The following is an 18,632-nucleotide window of genomic DNA, read 5'->3' on the forward strand; positions in this document are numbered from 1 at the left end:
GTTTGTAAATGGTCCTCCTCCCACCTGTGCATTTTGTTATAGGCGAATGATGAGAGTGGTCATACTATGGAAGTTTGAGTGTGGCGGTCCTGACAGGGTAGAGAGAGAGAACAGCCATGGGATATTTCACAACATTTTGAAAGTTTTTGTTCCATGTAGGTTACAGTAACCTTAAGTATATGGGAGGAGACTGGTGTCTCTCCTTCTCAACCTGCCCCCACTGTCCCCTGCAGTATATAATATCCCCCATAGCATGTAGTCCCCTCCGTAGCATCTCTCCCGCAGCCACCTGCATTTCCAGGTCCCGCTTCTCTTTCTGTCCCTGTGTCCACAGCTAAAGCTGACCCTGAGCAACGTGGAAGGCTCAGAGTGTGGTAAAGCGGCCCATTCATCTCAGTGTGATGTTCTCAGCTGAATAAGAACACCCCATCGAGAAGAGCCTGAGATAATTCTTCTGTCAACCTAGCTATTGCCTTTTGGAGAGGTGAATTAACTACCTTGATGGAATAACCCCTTCCATTGATCTAGGAAGTGTCTACAGTCACTATGGTGCTACAGCAGCACGACTGTGGTGCCATCACTGTGTGCCGGTAGCATAGACACACTCTCAGTGTGCAGTTGGAGTGCATGCAGGTAAGTAAGTAAATCCATGGAGATCAACACAACCTGAGACAATAGCAAGTGTGTGTGTGTGTGTGTGTGAAAACAGCTCCATTCAGCTCAGGTGGGTATCTTATCCCCTGTCTAGATTTCAGCTCTTGCGCCAGGCATGGAATATACCTGTTCTCAGCAATTCACCCCACTCTCAGCACTGTGTGCTTGGTGCATGCTGTAACCATGCCCATTATCAGCTCCCAGCTAGGATCTCAGGGCTCTGTGCTCTGCACCGAACATGCCCATTTCATTCCCCTCCCCTAGCTCTGCATTGTTTGCCTCGTCCCTGCAGCAAGTATGCCTGTTCTTAACTCCCCACAGAACATACTTAGTCCCCATCCTGGGCATATTTAGAAGAGAAACAGAAATGGGGGATATGGAAGCAGGAAGGTTTTGGGGGGCAGAACTGAAGCCCCCTAAATCCCTCATTGCCCTGCTCCTTCTCCCCTAAAAGGTGAGCCTGGATCCCCTTCCCCATGGCTAGAGGCAGCATGGGGAAGGCTAAAAGTTCTTTGTCCCTTCCCTTCATTGGGAAGCAATGGAGGGAAGGGGAGGCCCCTGAATTTCTTCTCTCAGTCTGGTGGAGGAGCCATGAGGTCTGTGGAGTAATGGTGGGAGAATGTGGGGGAATGCACAGATGGCTCCACTTCTCTCCCTCCCTCCAAATACATCACTGCAGGGGAAGGTGCCCAGCTTCCCTCCCCCCTCCCCATTCTTATGGTTCTGCTCTGTCAGTGCCCAAAAAGCAAAGATCCCTCTGAGGCCAATCCCTGATTCATCAAAGGCTCATAGAAAAACTAAATTTTTTGAAAGTTGTAGTCATCAGACTGGATTTTCAAAGCAGTGGTTGGCTGAGCCCTTATACTAGTAAGGGTCATGGGCTAAGGGGGTGCTGGCTCCGTGGTAGCTTTACCAGGTCACAGCCCTAAGGGGCTAAAGAGCATAGTCCCCATTCTGTACTGCCCCCCCCCCCCCCCCGCAACACGCACTCTCCATCACGTTGTTCCAATTCCCTAGCTCTGCAACAAAATAGTTATAAGAATATGACAATGTTATGAGCACTCGTGTTTGGGCTTCCCTTAACCAAATGACCCAGAGATTTGCTTTCTTTGATCACGCTCAGTTTCATTATGCAGAAAACATAACGACTGAGTCATGAGGACATTACCCTAAAGGTTTATTGTGTTTCAACTTCCCTATAATCAATGCCAATTTCCTTGACAATACTTTTAAGGTAAAAATCGGAGTCCTCATATGAATTTTAGAGCCCTTTAGATTATTGCTCTTAAAACAGAAATGTTAGCCTCAACGCACAGCTTACAAAAATGAGCCTCAGTGGAAGGCAAGGAATACACAAAGGCCATTATCTGTAAAATACCAAGGGTAGGGCTCAAACTGACAGCGTATGGGTCATACATCAGAATCAGGTGATTTTGAAAAGTGCTAGCTTTTTGGTGAGGGCTGGCTGTATTTCTGGAACCCTTTGCTCAAATGACTCCAGATGTGGGCCACTGATACTACCCAACACGTCCACGAGCCACAGGAAATTTCAGACTAATCAGAGTGAGCATGTCGAATTCAAATAGTTGAACTATTAGAACTTATAAATAGAATAAATATTAGAACTTATAAATAGAACTTCAAATAGTTGACATTTAAACAGACAATGATGCTAGGATCACTGCACATCATTAGCCATACATCCTTAATAAATATTCTGTACATGGTCTTTTTTTTACCAGGCTTAGGAGATTTAGAAGCATCCTCCTCTTCTATTATATATTTATTAAAAACTGAGTGTTTTCTGGGAGTTACATAGCTTTGTAGCATGTATAACAAAGGACAGAGTAGCCATAAGAAGAATCTTAACATACCGTTTCTCTTCAGTTGGATCTAGCTAGGTATTTAGACTGCATTCTTCACCATGGTCATCAAGCACCGGACTTGGGCCTCTGTCTAATGCTTTGGATTTGGTCATAAGGGTCCAGCTAACAGCTGTTATGCCAGGATCCTATTTCAGGATGCAGTTATTTTTAGAGGGATTTCTTGGGACTCAGACAGCAATGCTTCTTCCTGCCTCCAGATGGCACTGCATAGCTGTTGATTCCTTCCAACTACAGAGTTGGAGTTCAGAGAAACTCAGTGAGACTATGAAAGATGTCAAATAAATGGTACTTCCAAAACAGATGGTGGGAAAGGACATGTGTGTGAAACAGCTTACCCACAAAGCCCCACTGAAACACCTCTGCATCATCAGGTGTAAACAAAGGCTTCTGAACGGGCATTAACAAACGTACAGAAGGCTATTGATTATTATCGATAGGTACTGCAGTAGTGCCCAGAAGCCCGTGTCGTGGACCCAAACTCCATTGTGCGAGGTGCTATACAAACACAGCACAACCAGATTATCCCTACCCCAAAGAGCTGCCAAGCTGAGTACGGAAGTTAGTTTTCCTGTTTCCTTCCAGCTTGAAAACACAGCGCGACCCTCTTACTTTGTCTTTCCGACCTGTTCATCACTAAAGTGCAAAGGATTCATAAAGCACTCCTCCTGAAATGGTTACAGCCGTTCGTTATTCAGCCCTCTCATGTCACTGCCCGGTCTTACCTTGGGAGGTGGTGGGGCGTAGAGGTTAGAGCTCAAAAGCTGGACTCTGGCAGCTAGACACAGATATGATATTAACTTGCTATGTGACCTTGGGCGAGTCACAAATTCCAGCTCCTTCAGCTGCAGAACTGGGCTAATTCTCACCATGCACTGCTGCACGGTGGGGAATGGACATCTGTAAATTCCTGATGGCAGGGCCCACGGAAAGGCAATAGAGTTGGGACAGCTATTAGCAGAAAGGAGTCAGACTAGGAAATAAAGCATTTCAGGAAGCCCCCCTCACTCTCCCACCCATGGGGCATTATTAAAGGCTAATCAGTGCAGCGGTCAACTACCTACCAACTACTGTTAGGGTTTTGATACGATATTTTCACCATGGCTGAAGACAGCAGGCTTGCACAGGAGTCACTGTGAGCACATGGGGGGGTACAGAAGTATCAAATGAGGACATAATCGGAAGGCAATCGGGTGGCAAACCCTGTAGAAATTAATACAGTGAAAATTGTTAAAAATGGAAAAAAAATACTTCCCCGTTTTGCTGGGTTCTCCTGTGAGGATACATCCATTAATGAATGTGAGGCATTCACATTTCACAGGCAATGGGACCATGTAAGTAGATAGCCTGTTAATAGGACACGAATCTTTACTCCTCATTGTCACGAGTTCAGATCCATCCAGGTTCATCACTACTTTAATGATATTTAGTTTTTCCTGTGCTTTTACTGTGCGTGTGGGAATCTCAGTCTAATTCCAGCAAACAGATGGACATATTACCCCAAACGGCCACAACTGACCCAGGATTCTCACATGACAGGCTCAGCAGCAAGCATAACAAGCCATGGAGCCAGAACTGCCCTCTCATTATAAAAGTTGCTAATTAGGCTCAAGCAACCCTGGTGGGTCCCAGTGTTAGTGCTGGCCTTGATTTCTAGCTAAATGAAGGATACCTGGTTCCAAGCATGTCAACCTACACTTTTCCTAAGCATTAAAGCAGTCACTTAATATCAAATAAAAATAAAATGTCAAAGGATCTACAAAGATAAGGTACAATGGTATCCTAACTACCATTGTGATGAATGGAGTTGATTAAAAAACAGGAATTTTGCATCCCATGGGAAATGCTGATATTTCGACAACAGGAAACAGGCGTTAGATACACACAAAAAGAGAAGACCTGAGTTGTCAGAAGAGATATCTGCTGCAATCAGATATACTAATGCTACATTTATTAGTGCAATACAGAACAGTGTCTTTGGAAAGGAAAAAGGTTAGCAATATTGAGGATAGTCATCCCTGGTGGATATCTTTCAGTAACAATTATTTAGCTCCTTTTCAGCTTTGGCAATTAGGCCGAGTTTTTGAGGTGTGCTTACAGGGCAGGAGTGAAGTTGCTGCGTGTCACCTTTTTAGCCTTTGGACCCCCCCCGAATTCTGCAGAAAACTGGGGATCAAACTGGGGGAGGGAGGGGGGCTAGCTCAGTGGTTTGAGCATTGGCTTGCTAAATCGAGGGTTGTGAGTTCAATCCTTGAGGGGGCCATTTAGGGATCTGGGGCAAAAATTGGGGATTGGTCCTGCTTTGAGCAGGGGGTTGGACTAGATAACCTCCTGAGGTCCCTTCCAACCTCTATGATTCCCTGGTCTCCTGTAAGTTGCAGCATTCTGAACGCTCCTGGCCTATGGGGCCTTTCTGGCAGCCAGGAATAGCAGAAGTGCAACGGCATCCCAGCTACACCCCCTTTTCACTAGCCACACTCTCTCTGCCAGGAGCCTGGATGGGGAAGGTACAAAACAACTATATGGTTATGCACCCCCTGGGGAATTCCCAGGTAGCTAGTTATGCTAGTGACCAGAGCAGGTGAAAAGAATCTGGCCCTTTGCATCTTTGGATTCTGCCTTTGTTCTTCAGAGAACTTATTTATTTTCTATTACTTCCTTTTCATGTCTGGAGAGAAACTCGTGTTGCACTCTCTAATGTCAGCTTTTTCTGATATTGCCAGTGATGTCTATAAAGCTTGTTTCTTTTCACCCCCTGCTATGGCAGAGATGACTAAAAGCCACTTTAGACATATGTATGGCCTGACAAAGTACAAAGTGTGAGTCATAGAAGCTTTCCAAGCTTTTTGTTGCAGTGATCATTATTGAAAATACAATTGTGAAATCCCTGGTGACACTCAGCCTATGTGAAAATAAAGGAAGGAAAGACGTATTTGAATACGAGATTTAGCCAAAAAATTCAAAGAGCTCTGGTCTTGGTGCCCCACACAGGACATAAGAATGGCCATACTGGGTCAGACCAATGGTCCATCTAGCCCAGTATCCCTGTCTTCTGATAGTGGCCAATGCCAGGTGCTTCAGAGGGAATGAACAGAACAGGGCAATTTTGAGATGCATCCCCAGTCATCCAGTCCCAGCTTCTGGCAGCTGTAGATTTAGAGACAGCTGGAGCATTGGGTTGCATCCATGACCATCTTGGCCAATAGCCATTGATGGACCTATCCTCCATGAACCAATTCTTTTTTGAACCCTGTTATAGTTTTGGCCTTCACAACATCCTATAGCAATGAGTTCCACAGGTTGACTGGGTGTTGTGTGAAGAACTATTTCCATTTGTTTGTTTTAAACCTGCTGCCTATAAGTTTCATCAGGTGACACATAGCTCTTGTGTTGTGTGAAGGGGTAAATGACACTTCCCTATTCACGTTCTCCACCCCATTTGTGATTTTATAGACCGCTATCATGTCCCCCCCCTTAGTCATCTCTTTTCCAAGCTGAATAAGTCCCAGTCTTTTTAAACTCTCTGCATGTGGAAGCTGTTCCAGACCCCTCATCACTTATGTTGCCCTTCTCTGTACTTCTTCCAATTCTAATATCTCTTTTTGGAGATGAGGCAACCAAAACTGCACACAGTATTTAAGGCGTGGGCATATGATGGATTTACATAGCTGCACTATGTGATTTTCTGTCTTATTAGCTAACCTGTTCCTAGCAGTTGCTAACCTTCTGTTCGCTTTTTTGACTGCTGCTGCACATTGAGCAGATGTTTTCAGAGAATTCTCCCTACGTCCAAGATTTCATTCTTGAGTGGTAACAGCTCATTTAGACTCCATCATTCTGTATTTATAGCTGGGTCTATTTTTTTCTAGTGTGCTTTACTTTTCACTTATCAACATTGAATTTACTCTGCCATTTTGTTACCCTGTCACCAAGTTTAGTAGATCCCTTTGAAAGGGCCCCCAAACGGGACTTTCTGTACAAATACCCAAGTCTAAAAATCAAACTAAGTGGAGTCAAAGAGACTTGGAGACTACAAGTTGCCTCGTCACAAGATCTCAATGTTTTTCCCCACACAGCACATAATTAGCTGGTGGAACTCATTGCCACAAGACAACATTAAGGCTACATCAAGGCCATGATATTAACAACATTAAATAAGGCATTAGATGTTTATATGGAGAACTTCCAGAGTTATATTAAAACACACACACACAGAGGTTTTAGGAAAGTGTTAGGCCCTCATTTTTCAGGGCATAAACCATCCTCTAACAGAGGTCAGGAAGAAGCATTCCCTGGGGGGCAGGTTATCCCGTAACTGTTACTGCAGGTGCCTTGCATCTTCTTCTAAAGCAGTGATGCTCAAAACTTTTCCACTCACGCCCCTGTCTACCAGTAATGGAAGCTGTCCATGCCCCCCCCCCCACACACACACACTCATTACTGCACAGCCAAGGCTTCCTCAGCAATGGAGCTTGAGCTGAAGGTGGAGCTGGGGGCAGAACTGGTCTGAGAGACGGAGAGGGAATGAGGGCACAGGTGGGCTGAGGCTGGGACTGGAGCAGGGGTCGGAGAGGAAGTGAGCGTGGAGCTGGACCTGGAGGCGGATCAGGACTGGGAGCTGAGCCTGAATGGGGTTGGAGGCAGAGCTGGTTTGGGGGTGGGATGGAGGTGGAAGCATGGCACTCCCTCCCCATGGGGGCTGGCCCTGGCCCTGCTGCATGCCCCCGAACGTTCCTCCATGCCCCCCTACATTTTGAGAACCAGCCACTGCTCTAAAGCATCCAATATCTGCCACTGTCAGAGACAGGATAGCGTATTTAGGTGGCCTGCTGGTCTGATCCAGTGGGGCAAGTCTCATGATCAGTAATCTTCCCCAGAAAGGAAAGAATCAAGGACAGGGCAGTAACTGGAGAGAAGATCAGTGCCAAGAAGTGGTTTGTTGAGACAGGCTCTATAGGAGAAATTGGGTTCCTGGTCTTCTGCAAGAGCCAGTTGACATTCTACTCTGATAGGGTTTCATAGTTGTAGCTGCGTTAGTCTGTATCAGCAAAAACAACGCGTACTTGTGGCACCTTAGAGACTAACAAATTTATTTGGGCATAAGCGTTTGTGGGCTAAAACCCACTTCATCAGATGCATGTAGTGGAAAATACAGTAGGAAGATATATATACAGAGTACATGAAGAGAGGGGGTTGCCTTACCAATTCTAATGAGACAATTCAATTAAAGTGGGCTATTATGAGCAGGAGCAAAAATCACTTTTGTAGAAGTAATCAGGGTGGCCCATTTCAAACAGTTGACAAGAAGGTGTGAGTAACAGTAAGGGGAAAAATTAGCATGGGGAAATAGTTTGTAGTTTGTGTAATGACCAATCCACTCCCAGTCTTTATTCAGGCCTAATTTGATGGTGTCCAGTTTGCAGATTAATTCCAGTTCTGAAGTTTCTTGTTGGAGTCTGTTTTTGAAGATTTTTTGTTGAAGAATTGCCACTTTTAAGTCTGTAATTGAGTGTCCAGGGACTCTGAAGTGTTCTCCGACTGGTTTTTGAATGTTATTATTCTTGACGTCTGATTTGTGTCCGTTTATTCTTTTGCGTAGAGACTGCCCGGTTTGGCCAAAGTACATGGCAGAGGGGCATTGTTGGCACATGATGGCATATATCGCATTGGTAGATGTGCAGGTGAACGAGCCCCTGATGGTGTGGCTGATGTGATTAGGTCCTATGATGGTGTCCCTTGAATAGATATGTGGACAGAATTTGCAACAGGGTTTGTTGCAAGAATAGGTTCCTGGGTTAGTGTTTTTGTTGTGTGGTTGCTGGTGAGTATTTGCTTCAGGTTGGGAGGCTGTCTGTAAGCGAGGACTGGCCTGTCTCCCAAGGTCTGTGAGAGTGAGGGATTGTCCTTCAGAATAGGTTGTAGATCCTTGATGATGCGTTGGAGAGGTTTTAGTTGGGGGCTGAAGGTGACGGCTAGTGGCGTTCTGTTACTTTCTTTGTTGGGCCTGTCCTGTAGTAGGTGACTTCTGGGTACTCTGTCAATCTGTTTCTTCATTTCAGCAGGTGGGTACTGTAGTTTTAAGAAAGCTTGATAGAGATCCTATCGGTGTTTGTCTCTGTCTGAGGGATTGGAGCAAATGCGGTTGTATCTTAGAGCTTGGCTGTAGACAATGGATCATGTGATGTTGTCTGGATGAAAGCTGGAGGCATGTAGGTAAGTATAGCAGTCAGTAGGTTTCCAGTATAGGGTAGTGTATATGTGACCATTGCTTATTTGCACTGTAGTGTCCAGAAAGTGGATCTCTTGTGTGGACTGGTCCAGGCTGAGGTTGATGGTGGGATGAAAATTGTTGAAATCATGGTGGAATTCTTCAAGGGCTTCTTTTCCATGGGTCCAGATGAAGAAGATGTCATCAATGTAGCACAAGTAGAGTAGGGGCGTTAGGGGACGAGAGCTGAGGAAGCGTTGTTCTAAGTCAGCCATAAAAATGTTGGCATACTGTGGGGCCATGTGGATACCCATAGCAGTGCCACTGACTTGAAGGTATACATTGTCCCCAAATGTGAAATAGTTGTAGATGAGGACAAAGTCACAAAGTTCAGCCACCAGGTTTGCCATGACATTATCAGGGATACTGTTCCCCCACTACAGCAGAGCAGGCTGGAGAACATGTGTATCCATCTCACTATTTCTCCCCTGCTCTTCCATTTGAGCTAACTTCCCCAACCTGGCTCCATCCTCCCAAGCACCGCAACGGGGAGAAGGGCTGGGGACTGTGATGATGCTGCCCATGGGAGACAGCTGAGGTCACTCAATTAGGGTGAACTGCAAAAAGAATGGGGCAGACAAACCCCAAAAGCTGGTGGATATTCCAATACTTAGATTTACCAAGCCGGCACAAAACAGCTTCTATATTACCTCACTGGTTACTTAGAAGTTCAAATAATGCAGTTCCCTTAAAGTGCCCAGCCGCAGGCCTCCACCCAGACACACATATCAGATAGGAAGATGATTACTGAAAATCTTATTTCATCATATAAAATAAAAGGTTCTTCCAATCCCAAAGGATCAGCCATACACTCAGGTCAAATGACAATTTAGATCTTACCCAAAATACACGCTTATAGCCAATTCTTATTAACTAAACTAAAATTTATTAAAAAAAGAAAAGAGAGAGAGAGTTGGTTGAAAGATCAATATACAGACAGACTTGAGTTCAATTTCTTGGGGTCCAGACACATAGCAGAGATGAGTTTGTAGTCGCCAAAAGTCCTTTTAGAAATAGTCCATAGGTTATAGTCCAATGTCCCTATTCAGGGTGACTCCAGTCAGTGACTGGGGATCTCAATTCTTATGTCTCAGGGTTTCCCCTTCTTGAAACCCAAAGCAAATCTAAGATGAAGGAGGATCATGTCCCAGGGTTTTTATACATTTCCAGCAGCCTTTTGGCCTGAGAAAACAATAGGCTTAACTTTCCTTCTCCCAAACATCATGGCAATTAGCACAGGGTAATTTATCCATTAAACAGTTCAGATACAGGTTACCACAACCTTCAAAGAGATATAGACAATAATACTATTTCACTCAAGTGTCTTCCTAAATATTAATACTCCTTTTTTTGATCTTTGAATCAAAGCCATAGTAATAGACAAGACTTGTTTGCTTACATCACAAGACCTGAGCAAACAGCTACCCTTCTATCTCTAACAATGCAGGCTTGCATTTCAAAGCTCTATTCATTTACATATCTTCCTAACAAACCTTTAAAGTTCGGCCATGGGTCAGGTCAGTCTGTGTGTTAATTAACTCTTTCTGTGTCACCTTTCAATGAGATATTATATTACACTCATAACATCAGAGGGACGAACAGCTTTCTGCTCCCCAAGGGCTGGCTTTTTGGGAGGCCAAGCAGGGAGAGGGATGGAGGCCACTGGAGGAGCTCAGCCCGCTGACTGTCAATGGCTTCTAAAAGAAGGGCAAGCAAAAACACTGGCACTACTTTGCTGCTGGAGAATGCAGGTATTGATCCTACAGCCTCTTGCATGCAAAGCAAGTGTTCTACCACCTGAGTTAATTCCCCTGCCTTGCTTGCAAAGCTCTTGATCCACACATGTCATACCAGAGGCCACACCATCCCTGCACCAGCTGGTGACTCCTTCCAAAAGGGCCCGGCAAGCACTCAATTCCTGTGGGCCAGCTAGCTCAGCTGGTTAGAGCATGGTGCTAATAACGCCAAGGTCATGGGTTCAAGCCCCATGCTGGCCACTCAGTGTGCTGGATGGAGAGGGTGACTTCTGCTCTTTTGGCTGACTACTAGGGCTCAGAGAGGCCAAAAGGAGATGGGCTGAGTGGCTTGCAGGGAGCAGGCAAGAGCCTTGGTGGGGGAAAGGGCCAGACAGCTCAGGTGCTGTACAGGGTGAGGGTGACAGCGGGAGGCTCCTTTCCTCCCCTCTCTGGGCTCCTTGCTCAACCTGCTGGCTGAAACGGACTTGGGCCCGGGGAGGGGAGGAAAAGTGGTGCTCACACAGGCTCCCTGGCACAGCATACAGCAAAGTGACCCTACCTCCGCCAGGACAGACACCCACAGACTCACTGTTCCAAACCAACGCAGCCCTCCCCCCTTTGGCTCTCTCTGGGCTGTCTGTGTCCTCTGGTCCACGGCCGCCATGCTGGCTGAGATCAGGAGGCTGTGTGGTTTACATGGTCTCAGCTCAGCTGGTATCACGTGCCTCCCTGTCCCATCTCCTCATTCCCTTCATGGACCCCTGGGATGTGAGCAATTCTGTATTTGAGTGGCACTCTCTCCCAGCCAATCAACTTTGTGTAGACTAGGAAGGCGGGGGAAAGGGATCACGCCCTAGTGACAGCTCAAGAAAGGGGCAGGTCCCCCACTACAGCAGATCAGGCTGGAGAATACATGTATCAGTCTCACTGCTTCTCCCATGCTCTTCCATTTGAGCTAACTTCCCCAAGCTGTCTCCAGCCTCCCAGCCAGCGCAAGGGGGAGAAGGGCCGGGGACAAACAGCTTTCTGCTCCTCAAGGGCTGGCGTTTTGGGAGGCCAAGCGGGGAGAGGGATGGAGGCCACTGGAGGAGTTCAGGCCACTGACTGTCAAGGGCTTCTAAAAGAAGGTCCCTTGCCGCTGGAGAATGCGGGCATCGATCCCGCTGCCTCTCGCATGCGAAGCGAGCGCTCTACCACTTGAGCTAATTCCCCTGTCTTGCAGACAGGCCTCTTGATCCAACCATGTCATACTGGAGGCCACACCGTCCCTTTGCCAGCCAGTAACTCCTTCCAAAAGGGTCAGGCAAGCACCTTCTTCCAGTGGGCTGGCTAGCTCAGCTGGTTAAAGCATGGTGCTAATAACGCCAAGGTCATGGGTTCGTGCTGGATGGAGAGGGTGGCTTCTGCACTTTTGGCTGACTGCTAGGGATGAGAAAACCAGATGGGCTGAGCAGCTTGCAGAGAGCAGGCGAGAGCCCTGGTGGGGGAAGGGGCCAGACAGTGCAGGCGCTGGGCAGGGGAAGGCTCCAGCCACCTCCTTTCCTCCCCTCTCTGGGCTCCTTGCTCGACCTGCTGGCTCAAAGGGACTTGGGCCCATGGAGCAGAGGAGAAGGGTGAGCCTGGCCAGCTGCCTTCCCAGCTCATAGGAGATGAGGGTTGAGCTGGCAGCCAGGGAAGCAAAATCACAGGGCTGCTGGCTTTCCCCCATTGTCCCCAATGGGTTGGCCTGATGGCCCCAATTCTTGCTGGCCGCCATCTCCACCCAAATGTACCCAAAAGCGGATCATGCTCTCCAGCCCAAGCCACAGAGGAAGGCTTAATACTCGGCACCCCAACCTAGGGGAGAGGCTTCAGAGTCGGCCTGCGCAGGGTGAGCTTGGGAGTTCCCTGGACCCCATCCTCCCACTGACCACAGGCAGCCCCCCAAGCCCACACTGGAGCCCAGAACTCAGACAGGAAGGAGCAGGAGGAGCACTCTGCCCTGGGGCACCACCACTCTAAGTCAGCTTGAGTTGCTTTCTCTTCTACCCAGGGGTGGCAGGTTTGTAGAAATTTTGGTGTTGCCCAGAACCCTCCTGCCCCAAACTCTGCCCCCGACCTTCCTAAGGCTCTGGGAGGGAGTTTGGGTGGGGGGGAGGAGGTCTGGGGTACAGGCCCTGGGCTGGGGATTAGGGTGCAGGAGGGGTGCAGGTGCAGGCTCTGGGATGGAGTTTGGGTGCTGGGTGCAGGCTCCAAGTTGGGGCAGGGGGTGGGGGTGCAGGCTCTGGACTGGAGGTGTAGGAGGGGGTGAGGGGTGCAGGCTCTGGGACGGAGTTTGGGGGCAGGAGGGGGTGTGTGGGAAGGGGGAGAGGTGCAGGCTCTGGGAGGGAGTTTGCGGATAGGAGGGGGTGCAGGGGTGAGGGCTGTGGGGCCGAGGATGAGACGTTTGGGGTGTGGGGGGATGAGGGCTCTGGCTGAGGCTGGGGTTGAGGAGTTTGGGGAGTTGGAGAGGCTCAGGGCTAGGGCGGAAGGGCAGGGTAAGGGCAGCCTGCCCTGCCATTAGTGAATGTGGGGCACTAGGACCCTGCGGCAGCAGTTGATGTGGGGAGCCGGCAGAGCAGAGTCAGCGTGAGCTGCAGGCTCCAGGGCCGGGGGAGGTGAGCCGGGGCAGCAAGTGGGGGCCAGAGGACACTCGGAGGAGGTGCGGGGAGGGGTGGGGGGCGGCAGACGGGGCCGGGGAAGAGACCTGGCCCCAAACATTGGTGGAGCCGGGACCCCGGGCCCTGAATATTGCTGAAGCCCAGGCACCACGAGTGTATATAACTCGCCGCCCCTGCTTCTACCCCTTTTCTCCCAAATTCTGATGGCCTCACAGGAGCCATCCCTGGGACACAGGGAAGACACAGGCACGGGACTCTACCTAGCGGAAGCCAAACGCGCATACCAAGAGTTTATCACAGGCTATTGAAGCACTGTAGAAACCCCACTCAGATGCATTGACGTAGCTAAACTTTACTTCCAAGAGCCCTACGTGTGCAGAAAGCCAACTTTCTTGTGAAAAATTCTCCTCTTTTGGCTAACTTTCCAAACTGCTCCAAATGGGAAAACACACACACACTGAAACCCCCAAACACTCCTAATGCTCCCAATCGAAAAAGAAAGGAAAGAAAAACTAACAACTGTTTCCCCATGCTAATTTTTCCCCCCTACTGTTATTCACCCCTTCTTGTCAACTGTTTGAATTGAATCACCCTGATTACCACTACAAAAGTGATTTTTCCTCCTGCTGATAATAGCCCACTTTAATTGAATTGTCTCAGGCAACCCCCATCTCTTCGTGTACTCTGTATATATATATATCATCTTCTTACTGTATTTTCCACTCCATGCATCTGATGAAGTGGGTTTTAGCCCATGAAAGCTTATGCCCAAATAAATTTGTTACATTCTACTCGGATAGTGGCCTCAATACCTCTTTACTGACCTTTTACCAGCCATCAGGAGCATGGATCTCACATGCCAGAGCCTGTAGATCCTCCAGAGCTTTGGAGGGTGACCTCTGGTGATACTGAACCAGAGAACACTCTGCTGCATAGAGGCAGAAAAACCCATTCAAATTCAAGTGATTTTATCTGCAGATGAATCTGACAGTTCCTCACAATGGGACACGCTCTGTTACAGAATGCAACAATCCAGACTAAGTAGATTTTTATTGGCCACCCACTGGTCAGGGCTTTGGCCTTGTGGGTACAATAGCTCAGGTTCACCTTCAGCACAACCACAGTGTAAGCTTCTCAGGGTTCCCTCCCCACTCTGAACTCTAGGGTACAGACGTGGGGACCCTCATGAAAGACCCCCCTACATTTATTTCTACCAGCTTAGGTTAAAAACTCCCCAGGCACAAATTCTCCCTTGTACCTTGGGTTTAAGTAACTGCCACCACCAAGTGATTTAACTAAGAACCAGGGAAAAGGACCACTTGGAGTTCCTCTTCCCCCAGCAATCCCCCCAAGCCCTTACACCCCCTTTCCTGGGGAGGCTTGAGAATAATATCCTAACCAATTGGTTAAAAAGTCATCAAAGACCCAAACCCCTGGGTCATGGAACAATGGAAAAAATCAGTCAGGTTCTTAAAAGAGGGATTTTATTTAAAAAAAAAGAAAGGTAAAGATCATCTCTGTAAAATCAGGATGGAAAATACTTTACAGGGTATTCAGATTCAAAACATAGAGGATCCCCCTCTGGGCAAAATCTTAAAGTTACAGAAAACAGGAAAAAACCTCCCTCTTAGCTCAGGGAAAATTCACAAGAAAACCAAAAGATAAACTAATCCGCCTTGCCTGGCTTACCTATACTGGTTGCAATATTGGAGACTTGGATTGGGATGGGTTGGAGAAGATGGATTTCTGTCTGGCCTCTCTCAGTCCTAGGAGAGAGCCCCCACACAAAACAAAGAGCACAACCAAAACCTTCCCCCCACCTCCCAAGATTTGAAAGTATCTTCTTTCCCCATTGGTCCTGTTGGTCAGGTGCCAACCAGGCTATTTGAGCTTCCTAACCCCTTACAGTTAAGGAGGCTACCCTTAGCTGTATGTTTATGACAAAGCTATAAAAATGCTTTAGCTCTAAAGGAGTGAGTTTGTGTGTATATAACTGCTACTTGATGGATGTGACAAGAACTGCTCAACCACAATGTGGCATGTTCTTTACAAACACTGTACAGCAGGTGTGGAATCCTTACATGGCGGTGAGTATTTACCAACTACTGGCATGAGTAAACACTCACCAAAATGAGCAGGGATTGTACGATCCAGCCCCATGTCTATAACAGCTAACATATGTCCCTTACATTTTAGTGGCAGGAGCCAGAGCATTTTGGAGCAGGTGAAGTATGTATAACTGTATAGTTTTGCAATGCTGCCATACATGTGTATTATAGTCCTGGGGGAATTCTGCACCACTGCACAAGCGCAGAATTTATGTCCCCTGCAGATGTCTTTGCTTCCCCTCAGAAAAAGGGCTTTCTGACAGGGAAGCAAAGGGAAGCCAGAAGTGCGGTCATGTGACCCTCGCCAGCAGTATGTTTTGGGTGGCCAGGGCAGCTGGCAGAGAGGTAAATACCTGTGGGGCAGGGGACAGGACTGGGGAAGACACAGCTGGTGGCTCCTACCCTGTGCCGGACTCAGCTGCTAGTCCTGGCTCGGCTTGAGAGGATGGGACTTCCTGTTCTTCTACATGACATCTGGGGCCAGGTCAGACCCACCCCCAGATTTCTCCCACAGCTGCAGGAAGCTCTGAAAACTCTCGCCCTGCCCCCATTGCTCCTCAGCTGCAGGGAGAGGGATCCCTGTGCAGGGAGCTGTTTCCCCATCCACCCAACCCCCATGCATCCAGAGCTCCTCATACCCAAACCTTCCTGCTGAACTTTACCTCCCTGCACTCAGAACCCCCCTGATGAGCCCCACACCCCCTGCACCTAGACCACCCCGACAAGTCACCCACACCTAGATCCTTACCCCACCAAGCCCAAACCAGCTGCACCTGGATCCCCACCCCACTGAGCCCCACTCCCCCAGCGTCTGGATCCCCCACTGAGTCCCCCACATCCAGACCCCCCTTGCTGAGCCCCAAACATGTTCACCTGGTTCCCCCTGTGGAGTCCCATTACAATTGCACCCAGAACGCCCCAGCAAGCCCCTGTGCATCTAGATCCCTCCCCGTACCTATATCCCCCACTGAGCCATCCGCACTCAGACTGCCCCACACAGAACCCTTTCAACCCACACCTGAATTCCTCCACACTTGGATCCTGCCTTGCTGAGCCTGCCTCCCCGCATCTGGTGCGCCTGGCATGGAGGGGCAGGGCCCTGAGGTGTTTCTGGTGCAGGCCTGGCCCTTGCGCTGTGTCAGCATTGGGTGCAGCCTCACCGCTGAGTCCGTGTCCGGTGGTTCGGGGGAACTGCACAGTGATCACCCACCTCTGCAGCCAGTGGCCTGTGCTCCCCAATGCCATGCTGGAGCCTCCACATTATTTGACAAATACAATTTGAAGAATCTTAAAGTATTGTGTGCAGAATTTTGAATTTTTTGGCACAGAAGGCAATCAGGAGTAGTATTACAGCCTTCTCCTGTATTGAAACAGAACAACTCAGTTACATCTCAAAGGCCCAGTACAGCTCACACCTCACGGATATTCTCTTCTAACTCATGTGATGGGGGCCTTTGTTTTTGGAAAAAGAGAATTTTGGCTCTCGGCTATTTGCAAATTCACTGCAACAAGCAAAGGTGTGTAGCTTAACGACAACTGTGAAGTGCTTAGATTGCCACACATGTGTTACAATAGATGTAGCAACTGGGACTTTTAAAAATTGTTATTTTACTGCTCTTCACAAGAAAGGGCGCAAATTGGAGGTATTTAATTCATCTGCTCTAGCCGATAACCAATTCAATGTTTCTGCCCACCCCTAAAATCACCTTTTCATTGGAATTCTAGAAACCCTCCAGCAATCTTAGTCTTTATGATACTCAGACTAAGGAGAGGAGTACTTGTGGCACCCTAGAGTACTCCTTTTCTTATTGCGAATACAGACTAACACGGCTGCTACTCTGAAACCTGTCAGACTAAGGAGAGTCAGCAGTTTTCTTCCTCGGTCTCTGCTCTTTCAGTGGTAGTGCTGCAAATGGAATAGCTATAATCAGTGAGCCCTTACCCAGCTGGACTTGGAAACACTAAAGCAGAGAATCAGATATAACACATTGAAAACACCAAGGCAGCTGCTAACTCCTATTTTCTTTGTGACACTGATCATAACTCCTCCTCCTAGGTGCATTTGAATTCCATCTTTTTTTATTTACAGAAAACATGTTAATTCCAGGCACATTGTGTGATATCCAGTTGAGAGCAGGACAAGCTTAGTCCTTTCTATTCAATAAAGCCACTTTCTTTCAAACGACTTTAAATGGTACAGCTTCTCTGTATTGCCTTGGCAACAAATGACACATGCCAGCTTGGTAAAACTTCCTCTTAAGGTTGAACAATCTCCAATGTGTCCAAGTGCAAGACAACTAGGAGTGAAAATAATGGAGTGTTACTAGCGCAATGCCTTCCCCCCCACATCAGTTTTCCCTTAGATCCTGTTTCAATGCCACAGTTCCCATGTGAATTGCTCTCCTGCACACATTCAAGAGCTGAGATTTGAAGTATGGCTACAGACATACTATCTGTTTAGATGTTATATCAACAGCTTGTAAAGTATACGTCATGTCCCCCAGTAGTGGCTGGTTTACAAGAGAAGGTAACAGCCAGCTACTGCTGCTAGCTAGTGGAATTACTCCTTTAGTCCAAGAGGCAAAGATCTGTGCTTTTATGCTGAAGGCTCAGGGTGATGGGCTGGGTCACAGAAACCCCCTTAGGGCTGCCACCTGATGTACTGAGACTACCTCTGAGCCCATTTTCCCTGCCAGCTTGGGACTTCAGTACCTTGCCTGGTCGTGCCAGACATGCTAGCCTGCTACAAACACAGACCCAGGTCTGAACCACATCCCCAGAAAGCTGCAGGCTTAACTGAAAACAGCTTAAGAAGTGCTCCTGTCTCTAACACCCAGATACCCAGTTCCCAGTGGGATCCAAACCCCAAATAAATCTGTTTTACTCTGTATAAAGCTTATACAGGGTAAACTCATAAATGGTTCGCCCTCTATAACTGATAGAGAGATATGCACAGCTGTTTGCTCCCTCAGGAATTAATTACTTGCTCTGCGTTAATTCATAAGTAAAAAGTGATTAAATATAAAAAGTAGGATTTAAGTGGTTTCAAGTAATAACAGACAGAACAAAGTAAATTCCAAGCAAAATAAAACAAAAACACGCAACTCTAAGCTTAATACAGTAGGAAACTAAATACAGGTAAATCTCACCCCCAGAGATGTTCCAATAAGCTTCTTTGACAGACTAGACTCCTTCCTAGTCTGGGTCCAGCAATCACTCATACCCCCGTAGTTACTGTTCTTTGTTCCAGTTTCTTTCAGGCAACTCTTTGGGGTGGAGAGGCTATCTCTTGAGCCAGCTGAAGGCCAAATGGAGGGGTTTCCCAGGGCCTTATATAGTCTTTC

The 18,632-nt window shown here is 47.7% G+C and overlaps 2 non-coding genes across 2 annotated transcripts; one reads left to right on the forward strand and one right to left on the reverse strand.

The window, feature by feature from the left end:
• The first annotated feature begins 10,728 nt into the window (after nt 1-10,728).
• On the forward strand, nt 10,729-10,802 carry TRNAI-AAU. Its single transcript has one exon. It is a non-coding gene; the product is annotated as a tRNA-Ile (tRNA).
• Nucleotides 10,803-11,680: 878 nt separating this feature from the next.
• On the reverse strand, nt 11,681-11,753 carry TRNAA-CGC. The gene has a single exon. It is a non-coding gene; the product is annotated as a tRNA-Ala (tRNA).
• Nucleotides 11,754-18,632: the final 6,879 nt, after the last annotated feature.

This window comes from Chelonia mydas, chromosome 4 (genome assembly GCF_015237465.2).
Source record: "Chelonia mydas isolate rCheMyd1 chromosome 4, rCheMyd1.pri.v2, whole genome shotgun sequence".
NCBI lineage: Eukaryota > Metazoa > Chordata > Testudines > Cheloniidae > Chelonia > Chelonia mydas.